Here is a 16,460-nt window from a genome sequence, read left to right on the forward strand (position 1 = left end):
ATGTACATATGGCCGTTAATTTCAATGTCATATTATGATTTTTGGCTGAGCCAACAGTATGTATGTATGGATGGGAGCAAGCAAAACAAATGCATTTTGTATTCAAATTTATACAACTCCATACATTTTTATGCTGTTTATTTGAAAATTAATTTTGGCCCAGGCCTCAGAGACAGCAAATGTTGTCAAGATTTGAGGGCTACCTGAAAAGCCTTGGGGACAGCATTACCCTTATGCATAAGAAACAGCAAAATAAAATAAAAATAAATGAATTTCCAAATACGTCATGGCTAATCCCTTGAGCTGACCTACAAATGAATTATAGAGGGTTTGCTACAGGACTGAGTAGATCTTGTGATTTCACTGAGAGATTTATCTTATTTTCCAACTTATTTTCATATCTTATTTCCTTTTCTTTTAGAATTAGACTGTAAATAAAAAAGCAAAGACTGAATGAAGCTCCCTTTCACTGCACTCATATTGGATTGATAAATTAAAAGGGTGAGATGAGTTTTGTACGGCCCATCCTCGAGGATTTGGGAAATTTAGCCGATGCAAAACAAGGCATTAATTTGGAGAGGCCTAGCTACTTACAATGCTTAGAATTCTGACAATGATGAATGGCATCATTCCAAGCAAATGGTAATTTCACTTTTTGTGACAGTACTTTAGAGCAAAACCGACTTTCTTCACACAAAGAATTTGCAATCCTATTGAACAGAGGCTGTACCTGAATATCAGAAATCCTTCATTGTTTAAGTATCATCTGATATTCTTGATTGGCTCCAGACTGAAGGTTGCAGTTGAATTAGGGAGAACGGAGGTTAAGTCCTAACCTTGAAAGATTTAGCAGCCATTGAAACACTGCCTTTGGGCACTTATTGGCCTGTATTTATCAAAAAACTTTTCAATTCAATGAGGGGAGGGAGAAAACACAAAACTTGTCACATTCATCAAGTGAAGCCACTGGAAAGACATCTACAGAAGAACACCCAAAAAGCATAATCTTTCAGAAGAGCTGATAGAAATGGTAATTGGATGGGATGAAGAATAATACTTCTAAAGCAGGGGTATAGAGAATATAGCTAAAAAATCAAGGTCAGGAGAAGAGAATGTATCCTTTTCAACTTAATAAAACTTACATTTGCCTATTGTGTTGTGAAATATATTCCAGGTACCATCTCTAATTTATTTCTGCACAAACACTTCTAAGGGAAAACAGGATTACAGGCAAAATGGAAACGTGTTTTCTTTTAGCATACGTGCAGCAAACATAAAAGCATTGTTAGCAGATACAATTAGGAAGAAAAAAAAAAAGAAGAAAAAAAACAAACTCCAGGACTTCCCTGTTATTTAGAAATGTGGCTCAGCTTTCAGAAACACAGAGAGCATCTTTAAAAAAAGCATATCCCTAAGGCACTCAAGAGTCCTCTTCTATGATTGGCAAAGAGCACTGACATTGTCTCCCAAACAGGGAACAGAAATGATGAATCATAAAAACCTGATTGCACTTCTTCCTGCCTCCTCACTAACAAGCTAATCAGAGACAGCAACCCGAGTGTCATGTGCAAACGGATGAGTTGTGTGGGGATCCCATATTGTCCCGTTTTTATCTGGCACAAACACCTCTGGCCTGAACTCTGAAGGCTTTTGGCACATTCCTTAGGTTTCGTATCAGGGGTCCAATCCAGCTGGTGAAGAAGGGGAAATACTGAAGTGCTGCGTGGCTCTGCTCTGCGGAACTGCACGGATGCAGGTGTCTCCTTACTGACGAAGACATCAGCTAAGGGGAAAAAAAATCTGCAAAAGGTCACTATCTGCAGACCCTGAGCCTCCAGCGGGCTCCCAAACAGTTAACTGAAACAGCACCTACTAGCAAAACATCTCTGTAAATAACCAAGAAATGAAAGCAAAGATGAAAGCATGTGTTAATTTTCTGCAGTCGAGGGAATTTGGCTATGGATGCTTATTAATCCAAGAAATACAGCATTATATTTGTCAAGAGCTTCTTGAGATGCATGGCTGGAGGACTAACCTACAAGTTACGCTGACACTTTCCACAGCAGGCCAGGTGCTGTATTTTTGGGTGATGGTGCCTTCAGCAATAGCACTGACTGACCTGCTCAGAGCACCGCTGCACAGCAGTGAGCATTTATTTTTTTCCAGATGCCTGAAAAGCCACCTGTGCCAACCAGAACTGCAGGTCATCTGCATCTCCTAAACATTACACACAACACACAGTGGGGGTAGGTTAGCGTGGATTCACAGCCACGCTGACAGTCACAACAAAGGACAAAATTACATAGAGGCAGCCCAAATTTAGGGGATGAATATGACATCTGTTCTTCACCAGCTTGACATCAAGAAAGCAGTTACAGTGATGCCCTGGTGTGCTTAGGCATTTGTGAACATATGGTATGTTTTACCAATAACTGCAAATTTCCTTACTTTTATTGTTTTCTCTCACAAGCATGATGTTTTCTTTAATGTGGACCTGTTGCATGAACACTTTTGTTGTGTTACCTGTTTTTCCAGCCTCTTCTCTCTCCACCTTAGCTTTCCTTCCACCAGTTCTGGCCATGCCCTGCTGGGGACCCACCCTTGGGACACCAACTTCCCTGGGCACCCATTTCAGCATTAGGAATTCTGCATCTTTGGATGGAGATCTGCACTCTTGGCTTTCTATTTTCCTCCTTTAAACCATCATCCAACAAGTACCCGATTTTTCTTCCCATACACTCCTTCCCTGCACACAGATTTGTCAGATCTTCCCAGGTTGACAGGTAGCCTCCCCAGGTATTTTCATAAGCTCTTCCTTTTCCTGTCCTGGTTGAACTGTAGATGTCTCTGGTCACTCTTAGCTCTGACTCAAGCAGAACCAGCATTTCCCCTGCTTGCACCTTGCTGAGTCTCTTCCCTTGTCCCACCATTGCCAAGCCAGAAAGAAAACTCAAGGGAAAACTCAGAGATGTTCCTGGGTGGCTCAACATCACATCATTCCTACATGGTCACACATGAGCTAAATAGATATGCACCTCAGAGTATCTGAAAGAGCCAAGGAAGGGCTTTCAAGGGCATGTCCCATAGCCACAGAGGCACAGACTGGATGACACAGTCCCTGTGGTGACTGTGGGACCAGAAAGGTCACCGTGTTGGTGATGAAGGAACAAGGCAGTCATAAGATCAATGCTTTTACGTAAAGTCTATCTGCAAATAGTTGAAAAAACTAAAAATATGTTAGCTATTAAATGGAAAACAAATACTGCATCCGCAACAGGAAAAATTCCTGTATTGCCCACAAGAATTCAGATCCCAATCTCGTATCTCACCCCTCAGAGCTTCTTTTTGACACCAGTATGAGTTTTCACCTAGCACCAGAGTTGAACCAGAGAAATCCAGAGAGTTGAACACTTCTGGATTTGGCCCTCTGATGTTTAGCCACCAATCTTAATTTAGAGCCCACATTCACCAAAATGCCCTAAAAGCAAAAGTTACCTCTCTACTTCAGCAAGCTCCAGGAAAGCAGAGCAAATAGGTCATTATTTGTGGTAATGGTAGCATGTGTGATTAAAAAAAAAAAAGCTATTTTGTAGGAAATCACTGAATTAATTGCTCCACTGCATAAAAAGGATATATTCTACCATGATTTCAGCACGCTTCTCTGCATTTATTTAGCTGCCTCATGCCACCAGTTCCCCCAGCCACATACCGAGGCATCCCTGGGGAGCAACCACAGACATTCCTGGGGACCATCTGCTTATCCCCAGCCCCTAGATCCCCTTTTCCATCCCCACACCGTACCCACCCTTGCTGCAGGGCATTGTGCACTAACAACCATTATTTAATTAACAGATGAAGAAGCTCTGAGAGCCGCACTGGCAGATTTTGAACTTGATCTTCTCTCATTTGCTGTCATGCAAGACCAGATAAATGACAAGTATTTCGAGAGCCTGCAAAGGCCCTTTAGAACAGCTGCACAGGCTTCACCCCTTCTTTGCAGCAGGTTTCTCACTTAAGAAAAAAACACGCTTCATTACATCGCCTCTTACTTGAGCTGCAAGGGTCTATTCAAGGAAGATAAGCCTCTTAGAAATGAAGTAGCGTTGAATTTAGGTTTTGAGTGACGGGAGGAAGGTTTATCCATTCAGCAGACAATACTGCTTTCTCTGCATTAATCTAGGAGGCGGACAATGATCTGTTTTTTAGGCCGCATCTCATCTCTTTCCCACAGCAGAAGGTGATTAGAGTTAGGAAGCAGAGACTGAGAAAGAAAGGCGAGCACTATCTCCCCGGCCCTCCTGTTTCCTGCACGGGCAGGAGGGAAGTTCTCGGCCAAGGGCATCAATCACGGCCGGCCGTCAGGATGTACCGCTTGAGCGCACAGGCTGCGTGCTGGCAGGTGAGGGCTCGGGCATCCCAAGTGCCCATAGAAGGGCCACGCCGATGCCATCGCGATGAGGGGACCCTGCAGTAGGGTGGGAGCCAAATCCAGCACCGGTTGTGCTGTATTTCCTTCCCGTATGCTTTCTGTATCTCCCACAGCCTTCCTTCTCCATCTCCCGGGAGCTTTGGCCGTGTTTCTGATGGGCAAAGTTGGCTACTGGGAACCACGTGGTCATACTCACTGAAACAAATCAGTTGGGTTGGTTGGTTGTTGTGTTTTGGTTTGGTTTGTTTCTTTTTTTTTTTTTTTCCCCAAAAATATGCCTCCAACTATCAGAAAGGTTTCCAAGCACTTCCACTTTACGAGCACACGTGCATAGGCATGAACAGACATGGCAATGAGACGAACACCCTGATATTCATGCTGATACACGAGAGCAAACAGTGAAATACACACATCTTCCTGCATGCAACAAATCAACAGCATCAACGGCTTTGTTTAGGGAATGATGATTGCACCTATATCCCTCTGGCCCTGATAGAGACCTGCACTGTCCCCACCGCAGCTAAGCTGGTGCAAAGCAATAGGGTTCATTATATATATTTCTTTAGAAATGTATTTATTTTTCTCACATTTTCGTCTTGCAGTGTTGTGATTTAACTGTATCTCCCCCACGCTCTTCTGAACAGTTTTACAGGGAGGCTCAGTCTGGACACCAGTAGCAGCTGAGCCCATAACCAAGGACATCACAGCTGCCCCACAGACATCAGACCCAGCAGCCAGGGCACACAGGGACAACACAGACCAACCCAGGTGGCCTTGGGCACAGCCCAGCCTGCAAATCTCTGCCTGCAAAGGCTGAGTAGTTAAAAAATAAAAACTTCCTAAAAGCATTTCTGCTATTTTATGTAATACCCTATGGACAATATTTTTAAATAAGCAAATCTTCTGTAACGTAAACATTTTCTGCATGCCCTGTCCCAGTGCAAAGCAGCACAAGGGAATCCCTTTTCATTGCCAAGATGCTCTGAATAGCTTTTAAGGCCCAACACAGCATCCTTCATTCAGGTTGATGACAGCCCACAGATGAAAACAAGCCATAGTGCAAACCTTCCACAAACAGGGAGCATATTGACACATTTTCCCTTCACCTCTTTGTGCTAAGCCTGTGTAACGTGCACTGGTGAATGGATTTTTGTTACTCTTATCTCCATTCCTCGAAATTCCACAAAACACATCTGTCATGGCATAGCTGGAAAGCCAGCCCCAACCAGCCCGGTGGTACGGCTACGCTGTCCCAGGCCAGCCTCCAGGTGGGAAGAGGCACACACAAACGTCGGGCTCAGTCACCACAATCCATGTTTGGGGTGCAGAGTCAGCATCCTTTTTTTTTCCTTTCTTTCTTTCTTTCTTTTTTATTTTCTTTTTTGTTTCAAGGGGACTTAATTGCTTCATTTCAGATGTTATGTTTAACCTCAGGAAACGGTACTATAGACATGGCAAACAACTTTCTGGTTGTTTCCAATCAGTACCATATTATAAAGTACAGCCAGTTAAGAATCCTATTCATTTTCTTGCCCTGTCATCTTGATCTTATTTGAATGTCTGGGGAGCAGGAGGTGCTTGCTCAGCCCTGCCTTTCAGAAGTGGGGGCAGGAGCGTCTGGGCAATGTGTTGGAGACACTGAAAGTTTTCATTTTGACTCCTTAATGAGAGCGACCTTTGCCATGGGCTGATGAGTTCCATACCTGTCCTGGTGTGCTTTCTGCAAACATTTGACACTGCTCACAGGTTTGACGGGGATATGACTAATGAAGTCTTGGTATAAAAATAATGGGCTGCAATTGCGAGTCATTTGTGTGAAACCAAACTCCTTAAAAACTTGTCTCTGCTCACTTTCTGTTTTCTAAATGAGTCAATAATATGAATCAGATGGCTTGAAGGAATGGACCCCCAAATATTTCCTCTCTCCCTTCTATAAATTAGCTGCCATTTTGTGCAATTTTTGTTGCCTCCAGGCACAGTTTAAATTGGACTGTAGTTACTAAATTGCTGGAGCTATTGCAAAATGTGTAGGCTAATACATAATACCTTGTTTTTGTTAAATGTATAGTAACAGCTCTTCTTGTGAGGTCAAGAGGCCCAGGTTGCTACTACTTAGAATGCATAACAATTTTATGTAAAGTAAAGGGAAGGCAGGCAGGAGCACATTTCTGCTGCAAGTTCTAAATAATCAAAAAAACTTCACGTATTTTTTTCACTGGTTTCCTTTAATCTGCTGGGAGGGCAGGAGATGCCTTTTGCACCGCGAGACTTGTGAAATTAACGGAGGCCATTGGGGAGGGACGTCTCAGTTGCTCACCCTCTGCCATCAGAAGGTTACATTCTACTTAACCAACTCAGCACACCATGAATTCAACCACCCGTACTGTCAGCTTGGAGTCGATAAAAAGTCACAAGTAGAGCAGCAACTAGAAATTCATGAACTGTGCTGCATCCACAACACCATCGGAGGTGCCACCAACGCTTCTGATTTAGCATCCATACTAATAATAAGCATTTTGGTATTTTAAAGCTTCAGCTCTTGGAGTCGTGTGAATATATGAGTTTTAAGTAATTTCAACTCATCGTGAGAACAAGCTTAAGAGAGAACACCTGATATTCTCACCCAAGGTACCTTGGAATTCAAAGACTTGAAGAAAACCAAAAAGAAACCCATGTGCTTCAACTTTCATACTTATGAGGCACCTGATTCATGATTTTTGATCGCCAAAACCTGGAAAACCTGTTATAGAGGCTATGAAAGCCTCTGTCATAAACTATTCTGACTGCTTTTAATCCAGCCTGACCACTGGTTGACGACAACAGGCCATACAACTTCTAACTTTCCTTAATATCTATGTATATTCCCACATAAATTATTTTCAACTCCTCCTTTCACCCCCCCACCCAAAAAAAAAAAAAAATTGCTGGATACAACATAGGGAAAATAAATACATGATGTTCGTGCAGTCATAAGCTTTAGTGTGCTGGTGGAAAAGCATTCACGGGGTCTGGTGTGAGAGCCCATGTGGAAGGGAAGGGGCCACAGTCACGGGGACTGCCAGCCACCACCGGTAGTTTTGTTTGATGTTGAAACACACAATCAGGTTATTTTATATAAGATACTATTTTAGCCACATTTGGATAGGCAATTGAAAGGCAAAGGTCAACATTTTTCCTTCAGTTCAGGGGTATATATACCACACAAGTACAAACACACATTGTGCTTGTGAGCACACATGTACGTGCGGGAGGGTTATGAGTGCGTGGAAGAAATATCTGCACAGGTTACAGACATTTCCCATTACAACCCATGAGTAGTCTCATTATTCCAAAGCTCCTTTGCGTTGAAAATGAACAAAGTTAGGAACACGCACAAACCTTAGTGGGAGCAGGGCCCAAGTACACACTCGGCCGCAGCCTCCAGGTTTGGACATGCTGTTCTTCATCCCTAGGACAAACGTAAAACCCGGTAGGACTAAATATAGACAGTGTTCAAGAGATGTGGTTTTGTTTTGTTTAGCAGCTCCCCTGTGACCCAACAGAAGTTACGAAATGAAATGAGTGTAATGGAGCACTCATTCACTGCTTATTGATGTTGCCTCACCCTTGGGCATATTTGCAAAATTTCCCTCTACATAATAAAAAATGGCACGTCACTGAGCACAGCCAGCAGTATTGTGGGCTGGCACTATTCAAACACAGAGCTATTATCTGTTAAACACATGTTGCTCCTTCAGTACAAAGGCTTTCCTGGACTCAGATAAAGGTGATACTCTTCTAAGCTGCATCTCAGCGAGGATGGCACAATGTGGTGTTGGCGGTGTTGCCCAGAGATAGGACAATTTCTTTGTGCAAAGTTTGCTCATAACAAAAGCCAACTCACTTAAGTGGACTCACAACTACTCTTGTAAGAGACTCCTATACACTTTCATCTTCTTTTTACCGCACAAACAAACAAATCTATCACCACCACCACTTCCTTGCTACCAGCACCAAGCAGCTGCCATCCAAGGAGCACACAAGAAATCCTCCTGCATGCAACCCAGCAGCAACAGCAAGAGAGCAGAAGACACAGAGTCCACCTTTTGCTGTCTTCATTCAAGGATTCACTAATAAATACACATTAATCAGAGCAAAAATCTTTATTCCTGCCCTTCTGGATCAGCCAAGCCCTGGAAGAAGAGGACTCATAAAACCGATCCAGTGCCCAAATGAGCTGCACCCAGACCACCTCCAAGCAGGAAGGTGAATTCGTGAGGTAGCAGTGCTCCTTCAGGTCTCAGCATCTCTCCGAATGAACAACAACCACAAATTCCAGAGAACTTCCATCTCTTCAGCTGCTGACTTCTGTGGCCAGAGAGCATGTCAGCCAGCTTTAGGGGGCACACATCTCCCAGGGTAGTGCCCAGCCTCCTTCTGCAGTCAGTGGAGGAAGACATGTCTGATGTCCCAACCCAAACCTATAAGCTCATCGTGGTCTTTGGCCCACTCAAAGGGCTGAGGCTGCCACATCCACCCGGCGTACCAACAGCTCGAGCCAGCCAATTTGAATCTCATCCTGTGAGGCAGCCTACAGAGAATTTATCTCATACTTGCCTATTTCAAAGCCTCTCATATTTTCCTTTAAAATATGTGGTATCAGCTTCAGCAGAGAGAGTGTCCTTGGCCAAATTATCCAGCCCTCTTGGGGATTTTCTACTGTATCAACTCCACCTCTGTTTTTGCTGGCTCAGACTTGCTTATAGGTAACTGTGCACACACTTCTGCACTCCATGAGAAGTACAGTGTTCATTGTCACTAGTTCTAATTTGCAGTTTGGGTACCCAAACTGGGCAATTAGAAATCCACTCCTTCCAACATTTTTGCCAGCAGTTTCAAGTGGGCACAGAATTAATTGTAAAATTGTACCTTACACCCCAAAACTGGCTCTGAAAAAGTTGGATGTAGAGTATTGAATGCTTCACAAATATATACACAGCCAAGAAGAAAATGGTGCAAGCCAGACAGAATTCCTTTTTAGTGTATCTCCTTAATTCAAGGGGCCCGTTATGCAGTGTTCGGGACGGGAAAAGGAAGACTTGTACCCACATCGGGGGGTGGTTTATGTTTTAGCCACCAACTTTCCTTTCTGCTCACACAAGGGCTAATTCATAGGTTAAGTGGAGGATTATAGATGATAGAAATGCAGCAGCCCTTTCCCTTTCCTCCCCATGCTTTTCATGTAAAGAGAAAGAAGGCTTCTCTCATCCCTTCTGCAAAAGTGTCGACATTTCCATAGCCCCGTGAGAGGACCTGCCATTTCTGTCACTCCACTACTCCTTGTCCCTTTGTCCTCACAGCATCTTATTTCAGCCCAGAGAAGAATAATTCACTGCTTCAGAAGATAAGAGCAGATTTCCTAGGAAATGCCTCTGGAAGAAAAGTGCGGGCTATGGCCATGCACAGGGCCCTTCTTTCACCCATTTGTGAGGGTTTTGCTACCAACTTTAACAGCAGCAAAATCATCCCTTTGTCACATGTCTCTCTCAAAGCAGCATCTCTCTTAGCACAATGGCATCTGCAGAGTTGCTGGGTAGCGTCGGTTGCATTTTGTCAGAGGGAACAAGGTGATGGCCTGGCAAACCTTAACTAAATAGCAACTGAGAACTTAGAGATACTAAACAAATAGTTACAAATTAAAGGACTAAGGTTGCAAAGTCTCACACTGACAATAAATACCTGTGCATGAACAAGCAGCCCATATAGAGCAGCTCGTGACCCAAAGACACCAATGGGCACCTTTGCAAATTTCAGCTGTGGGTTTGCTGACAAGAAACCTTTGTGGGTTTTTTGTTGCTCCGAAAAAACACAGTGAAAGCTGCAGGCAGATCCATTATGCAGTCGTGTGTACATTGCATTCCCACAGACAACTTCTATATGCTGCAAATTGCTGCGTTTTCTATAGGGAGCAATTGTGTTGTTGAGTACAACAGTAAACAAAGCTCTTATAAAACTCATGCAACTGTTTTGCTGGCATGAAAATTAAGGCTTCCCTTAGTGTTCCAGTAACTTAAACACTTTCCTTTGATAGTTTCCCTTTTGTTTGTTTCAATTTTGTTTGTTTTAAAGAAATACTTGGAATTTTAGCACAGGATCTGCCAGCCGCCCTTTTTCTCGACTCCTCCCTGTTAAAAACCTTGACTCCTTTTGGAGTGCACAACAGAGACATTTGCTGTGTTCCCAGAGGGAAAGAGGAAACAGGGGAAAAAAGTGAATTTGAGAAATGTCTTTTTTGTGTGGGATACACGCACATTCCACCACTCCACACTTGTTCTGGGGTAAGACAGATGGGAATCCCATATAAAAGCCTCTCTTTGGGTTTGGAAGAGCAAAGTGAGGAACCAATAAATAAATAAATGAATAAATAAATAAATAAATAAATGTCTTTTCATGGAGGGGGAGAAAAAAAAAAAAAGAAAAGAAAAAACAGTTTAGGAACATCTATACATGTTTTTCAGGCATTTTCTATGGAAACCTTGCCAGAGCTCACAGTTTCCACCTTAGGTACATTTTCCCTAGTTAATTAAACCCTCTTTCCCCACATGACAAATGGACCCTTCTCAGGAAAGGGCACGACTGCAGGCACGGGGAAGTCAAAGAGGGCATTCTTGTGATCGGACATGAAATACGGACTTTCAAAATAGAGATTTTGAACATAAAGGACGAATAACTTACTGCATCCTCACAGCAAAGATAATTTATGCATCCTTTGCCTAAGTGAATTTTTGCTATCTGTTTATTTTCTGTTTAAAAAGCCTATTTATCTGGTAGGATGTATTTTTAAAATGTACTTCCCACGGTCCTCCTCTCCCGTACAGCACTTACATGTTTCCCAAGCCAAATTCATTAGAAATATTGTCTTGATGATATGTGAGCTCTCAGGCATGGGGTGCTTTTAACAAAAACATGGAGAAAGAGCAGGGTGAGCTTGGGGCTGGTACCGCTGAATCCCTTGGGAGTACCCTTGCCAACAGGATCCCAATATCTTGAATTATGAGAGCAACGACCTAAAAATCATGAGATGCTTCATATTTTAAAAGATACTGGGCTTTGTGCTCCAGGTCGTTTTCAAGAAGTGCTTTCACACTGTATTAAACACAAACCTAGTATGAGCACACACAAGAACACTGGCAGACAAGCCTGTTTTGTTGTAGACCAAGTCATTCCTATACATGACCTTGACTTACGGGGGCTCAAAGGGCACTCAGAGAAGTAAAAACTAAAAGCTCTTTCACAATTCAGAAGAAAGAGTGACCAACCCATGGCTTAGTCAACGCTCTTTGTTTCAGTTTCCTCATTTTGCAAAACAAGGATAATTAATTTTCCCAAAGCCCAGCAGCATTATCTGTCCCAGCTAGCACTAGAAATACTACCTGAACAGTGAATAATCACTACATTCTGCCAATTCTGTTCTTCCAGCTCCATGAAGACATGATGAACCTGCAAGCATGCTGCCCACCCACCCATACAACACAGTTTCCCCAGGGCGCCCCGTCCCTCTCTATGATTCTATGATTCTCTTTGGATGGTCAGTTGAGTTCTCAGAGGAAAACACCACACTGCTTGCTCTGCAGCCCCAGGGCCTCCCAAACAGTCTTGGGGTACCCACTGCAGTGATGAGGGCTGCCTGCAGATGCATCCATCTCTTGCCAGGTGGAACGCTGCCTTCATCTGGATGGTGGTTATTACTTACCAGGTATTAGGAACAGGGAAAAAGCATCCCAACATGGTGCCTAAAACCTGCAGTGAGCCTGGTAGGTATGCAGCAGTTTTCTGCTGTGCTTTAGGGATCAGAAAGCAGTGCAGAGGCAGGACGGTGCTCTGCAGCCCTTGTGCACATGGCACAGGGACTGCTGGCAGTGGTTGGCAGCTCCTCACACAGCCCCTGAGCTGCAGGATTGGGCCCTTAATTGCTTAAAAACACACTGCCCACCAATAGTTACCTAATTTAGCAGAATATATTACCTCTCTGCTTCATAAATCTTAATTAAAGCTGTTAGTTTTCCTATTATATGATCAAGAAACGCCCCATTAAAGTTAAGCATTTTCTCCAAGTAATTATATACATTATGTGGCGTGAGTGTAAAGATGCATGCAACGTTCCGCTCCTCATTATTTTGCATACCCTGAAAAGCACTATCTATTAAATAAAAAACTTGCAGAATTTCATTAACACGCGATTTTTTAATCTCCCAAAAGTCGAAGCTGTCCCACAGGAGTGTATACACTCACTGTTGGCTCCTTATAATACAATTTAATGCTCACAAACACAACTAAAGTATTTAAGCATTTACAGAGGTTGTCATAAGTGCTTTTCTTATTTTTGATCAAATTCAAGTCTACACTTAATACAGTTAACTGTAGTTATTTAATTTCAAAACTCAAGAATCCAACCTCAAAAATTTATAACAATATAAATGTAGTTACATTGATATAGGATATGTATGCGACTGGGAAACCATTTTTCAGTAAGAAGTGTAGAATTGTGAGATCTAAAAGGAGTTATTTTTAAAAGTAAGCATTATTTCAAATAAACCTTGTCAGATTTCAAATAATATTTTTCTATTCGTCTGCAAAATGATTTTATGATGTTTAGAGGTGTGCTTCAAGCCGGTGCTAAACGCAACCAAAAACTACATGTACTTTAATTATGCCTTCCCTTTTGATGAGAATTTCATGTAAATACAGAACAAATATTGAATCACGACACTGCAAATATCTTAAATACATTATTAACCAAAGCACTTCATTTCCTAGCAACTGGGTAGAGAAGTGAAATTTGGAAAATTATTCTTAGTTCCCCTAAGACGCCGACTTTATTGCCCAACCACATTAACAATTAAAAGGTGTGTGCAAGATGTTAGATGTTAAAATATAATGGAAGGAGCTTAACATCTGCTCATTTAAGGCAGGGAACCAACTCCTTCCCTTCAAAGTCACCCAACCAGCCTTGCAAGAACGTCACATTTTACTTTTAAGCAAAATATTATTCTCCAATAACTGCGTTGTCGATCCGGCACATGAAAAAAGGAAGAAAGAGAGGCTGCCCCAACTGACGCCGATAATTCCAAGCCAGTGCAGTTTCCTATCATCCCTCAGAGCTGACAGTACATTATTAATTGAAACACTGTGCTGAACTATGTCCTCCTCTGAAGTAAAAGTAATATCATTATATCCCATAAGCAGAAATACCATTCTCACCTCTGCCCGAAAAACCTACAAACCAGCTTAAAAACGCGTGAAACCAAACAGCACACAGCCACCCTGTTTGTGTGTCAGGGCTGGGAGGGGGTCCATAAATCATGACACGTATTCTGCAGAAACAGATCAAGGGAAATATCAAACGTGTGATCTTATGTAATACATTATGGAAGCATCTTGGATAGCTTGATTTCCGACTCTCTGTCTGAGGGGTTTGCAATGGGTTTTTTTTCCTGTTCTTAATTTTTGCAGAGATGTAGCTGCATAAATAACTGTGTTTCCTGGAATCCCTGAAACGTCAGACCAAACATATTTTCCAATATTAAATGATTGCATTCCATTATATCATTACCACTTAGAATAGGCTATAAATCTGTTGACTGAAGAGTTTAATAGCAAAGCTTGATGTTTTCTATACCTTACTTTCACTAATAGCAAATCGGCCTCTTCTGAAACATTAGCACGTTACCCTTTCTAGTAAAGCATATCAAATCACATTAGTGAAAAAGTTGCCAAGTCAAATGGAAGTTTGGTGCCAGTTTTCTTTTTCTTTTTTTTTTTCCCCTTTCTTTCTTTCTCTCGAGAGGCAGAGAGTGGGAGTGCAGGAGAGGGGGATTAAATTTCTTACTAAACTTGTGGCAGTGAACATAAAATATAATAACAATCCTTTAACATTCCTATCATGATTTCGGTCCTGATACTTAAAGCAGCTGAGAACTGAAGGAGTTAATGCTTTAAAACGTGCAATAATTTAGAGATATATGTTGCATGACTTTCAGTAGACATTTTTTTTCCAAGACAGACCGGAGCAGGCAGATCAACTTAGCAAAAAGCAGCAGGGAAAAAAAAGGGGGGACTACAACCAATCAAACCAAATGCCAGAGCAGAGGGCAAAGGGATATGGAAACTGAGAAGATAGACTTCCAAGTCCTTTCCTGAAAGTGCTTGGATTTTGAGGAGAGTCCAACATCGGCTGACAAAAGTGTCTTTGTGCTGCGACACTGGGGAGAGCAGAGGAGAGCTCGGGAAACCTAATGAAAACAGGGCAAGCCTTGTACATTAGACCCCATGGAGAACTTTGAATCATATGAGCTGCAGACAAGCACCGAGTATGTAATGCCAAATTAAAGACCACCTAATATGGGCAGCGGTGACGCACACTGGGGCAGATGTACTCATAGAGCACACCCCAATCCCACACCCTGATCCCACCGGGCGCCCTGTGGAGACTTGTGCCCCCTTCATGCATTGAGGACAATGGAATACACCTCTAAAATGCTTTTTCTGCTATCTGCTCAAATGCTAGTAATGTTAACACATTCACATTGCGTGCTCAAGGTGTGGGACTGAGATGTCAACTCTTCAGCCCTCCAGCACTATCACCTCTTTGTTTCTGATGATAGACCGGTTGTACTTCTCCCCTTTAGAGGAAATCCACCACTGTGCCTCTATTCAAGGTGCTTGCCATCAGCCCCCTGCCTGCTATCACTTTCCCATTGATCCCATCACCTCGTTTCCATCCTTCAAATCAGACAGGGCTTTCAAATAGAGCTGGCCTCAGACCTTGCCACCACAGCACACTTTGGGCTCTCCACTCACCAGAAAAATATCCCATTCCTACTACACATCCTCAAATTGCCACCCACCCCCAGCAGAAAGGAGCTGTGAGGTATCCATGGCCCCGCTGGAAGCGGTGGTACATAAAGGTATGCCTGACCACATGGTGCCTTGTAACATCACAGTGAGCACAGCCCAACATTCATGCAAATCAGAAAAATAAAGCTGCACTTAGTTTGCACATCAGGCCTGAAATTCTCCTCCTGATGGTTTTATCCTGTACTGCCAGTTACTACAGATATGCACTTCACATAAGCACAGTAAAAATCTCCAAAGGCACAGGCATGTGAACAAGTGAAGCAGTTAGACAGTCCTCTGCAGAGATTGGTTATTTTTCTCCTACAAACTTTGGAAAAACCTGTTTTTAAAATAACCCAAGCAGCACCCAGAACAGCTTTGCCAGGGGCAGCTCCATGGGGCCACATACACAACCCATCACCGCCATGTATTAAATGGATTTGAAGCACCAGACTAGTTTTTCAGCTGGTGTAAACTGGCATTGTTTCTTAACAGCCAACACACCAAACACATCCTCTCCTTGCGAAGGGCTGGATGTGTCATAGGGCAGACCGTGCACTCAAGGCTCTTACAGCATCACTTATGGAAACTGTGGTCTTCGGGGTCTTGAGTGCACTGAAGCCATGTGGGGTTCAGGGTAAGCACACTGGTTGGGAGAATGAACATGGAACACTATTGTTTCCTCTTTTGATCAATTTGGTGCCGTTTTGTGTAAATGCCACCCTTGGATCCATTACCCTTGGATGCCAGCTTGGAAAGGGAGGAGAGAAAGGAGAAGGGACAAAAAACAAGCTAACTAGCAGGACCTTGACATAGTTAGAAAAGACTAGTCACTTCTCAGCTCTGAATTACAAACATTAAAAGAAAATCCCCTGTATTTGAAGTAACACTTGGGAAAATGATCATTGCTACCCCAGCAGCAATTCAGCCAACTTCTCTCAATTCCCCCCAGCAACGCCAACCGTAGCGAGGTCACGATTTTGTAAGCACCCCCCATGGGCCAGACCCAAGTCGCTGCACCCAGCGGAAAGGCAGGGCGACCTCCAGCTTTGGTGGGATTGCCCTGGATTTGCACCAGTGTCACTAAGGGAAACTTTTGGCCCAATAATTCCTTAAATACACAAACTTTCCCTGCCCCCCACTGACCGCAAAACCT

The 16,460-nt window shown here is 43.0% G+C and overlaps 1 protein-coding gene across 6 annotated transcripts in view; it reads right to left on the reverse strand.

Annotated features, from left to right (window-relative positions):
• Nucleotides 1-16,460, reverse strand: part of MECOM (MDS1 and EVI1 complex locus) — a 299,911-nt gene that overhangs the window by 254,918 nt on the left and 28,533 nt on the right. The window lies entirely within an intron of this gene.

This window comes from Lagopus muta, chromosome 9 (assembly GCF_023343835.1).
Source record: "Lagopus muta isolate bLagMut1 chromosome 9, bLagMut1 primary, whole genome shotgun sequence".
Lineage (NCBI taxonomy): Eukaryota > Metazoa > Chordata > Aves > Galliformes > Phasianidae > Lagopus > Lagopus muta.